We start from the raw sequence: 2,207 nt of genomic DNA, 5'->3' as shown, positions 1-2,207 counted from the left end.
CCATATTTTATGATGTATGTTGTGCTCAATCTAAGTGATTTATTCAACCCTTCACATACTTATTCATAGAAATTGCATAAGTTTTGCTTTTCCTTCCCTATTATGTGATATAGATGAAACACATGTTTTCTATGCTTTAAAAGTAATTATTTTAATTATCCTTTATTACCATTCGATGCCGTGATTTGTGTATTGAGTACTTTCAGGTTTTATATGGCAGGAATGATTTAAAGGATGGAAAGGAAACATACAAAAATGGAAGGAAAGCACAAATTGGAGTTTTAGAGCAACCGGCAGTGACGCGTCCGCATGGACGACGTGAACGCGTGGTTTGCACGAAAGAGAAGCGACGCGAGCGCATGCATGAGGCGAACGCGTGACTTGCGTAATACAACTGACGCGGGCGCATGACTGACGCGACCACATGGAAGAGCGACACTCCAGATGACACGACTGTGTGACCCACGCGGACGCGTGACGTGCGTGATCTGCAGAATTTGCAGATCTCGTTTCCAGTGATTTTTGGGCCCTTTTGGCCCAGATTCAAATCCAAGAGGCACAGATTAGAAGTTATGAAGTGGGGGAATGCATTGAGGCGGAGGATAACAATCAGATAGCGAGTAATTCATATTTTTCATAGTTTAGATGTAGTTTTTAGAGAGAGAGGCTCTCTCCTCTCTCTTAGGATTAAAATTAGGATTTATATTAGGATTAGGATTTATCTCATCTTCATATCAGGTTCAATATTCCTTTATTTTGACTTCTCTTATTTTTAATTATATATGTTGCCAATTTGGCTTAATGACATTTATGTTATGATTTTCTTAATTAATATAATCTGAGGTATTTCAGACTTGTGATTGTTTTTTCTAATTTATGTTATTGATGCTTGGGCTCTATCCAAATTATTTTCATTCAAGTAGATTTTATTCCCTTTTGGCTTGATTGATTAATTGGTAACTCTTGAGTTGTCAAACTCAGTAGTGATTGAAATTGGCATATTCTAATTGATCTAGATCGCTCTAAAGCTAGTCCTCTCACAGGGATTGACTAGGACTTGAGGATCAAACTAATTAGTCCACTTGACTTTCCTTTGCTTTAGTAAAGGTTAACTAAGTGGGATTAAAACCCAATTCTCATCACACCTGATAAGGATAACTAGGATATGACTTCCAATTTCTTATATCTTGCCAAAAGTTTATTTTATAGTTATTTATTTATTTTTCTTGTCAATTAAATTACTTGTTCAACCCTTTTTAAAATCCCAAAATATACCTTTGCATAACCAATAATAAGAACACCTCCCTGCAATTCCTTGAGAAGACGACCCCGAGGTTTAAATACTTCGGTTATCAATTTTATCAGGGTTTGTTACTTGTGACAACCAAATGTTTGTACGAAGGGATTTTCTGTTGGTTTAGAATCTATACTTACAATGCTACTATATTTTTATAAAATTCTTTACTAGAAAAAATTCTAACGTCATGCTTCCAATGTTGCATGGAATTTGAAAGCTCCCTGGATCCGGCATCTTCCTTGGCAAGTTATTCTAAATGATGGCACTACATTCCTTAGTCAGAACCACTGTCTCATTTCCTTTTAAAGGCTTCTTCTTTGACAACAACTCCTTCATGAACTTGACATAGAGAGGCATTTGCTCCAAAACCTCAGCAAAAGGAATATTATTTGCAACTTTCTGAAGACTTCCAAGAACTTTAAAAATTGCTTGTCCTTGGTCTCTGATGAGCGGATAATTTATACGCTTTTTGGCATTGTTTTTATATAGTTTTTAGTAAGTTTAAGCTACTTTTAGGGATGTTTTCATTAGTTTTTATGATAAATTCACATTTCTGGACTTTACTATGAGTTTGTGTGTTTTTCTGTGATTTCAGGTAAATTCTGACTGAAATTGAGGGATTTGAGCAAAACTCTGAAGAAGGCTGACAAAAGGACTGCTGATGCTGTTGGATTCTGACCTCCCTGCACTCGAAATGGATTTTCTGGAGCTACAGAACTCCAATTGGCGCGCTCTCAACGGCGTGGGAAAGTAGACATCCAGGGCTTTCCAGCAATATATAATAGTCCATACTTTATTCGAAGAATGATGACGTAACTTGGCGTTAAACGCCAAGTTCATGCTGCTGTCTGGAGTTAAACGCCAGAAAAACGTCATGATCCGGAGTTGAACGCCCAAAACACGTCATAAC

Source organism: Arachis duranensis, chromosome 3 (assembly GCF_000817695.3).
Source record: "Arachis duranensis cultivar V14167 chromosome 3, aradu.V14167.gnm2.J7QH, whole genome shotgun sequence".
Classification (NCBI taxonomy): domain Eukaryota; kingdom Viridiplantae; phylum Streptophyta; class Magnoliopsida; order Fabales; family Fabaceae; genus Arachis; species Arachis duranensis.
Note: the sequence above shows the minus strand (reverse complement) of the source record.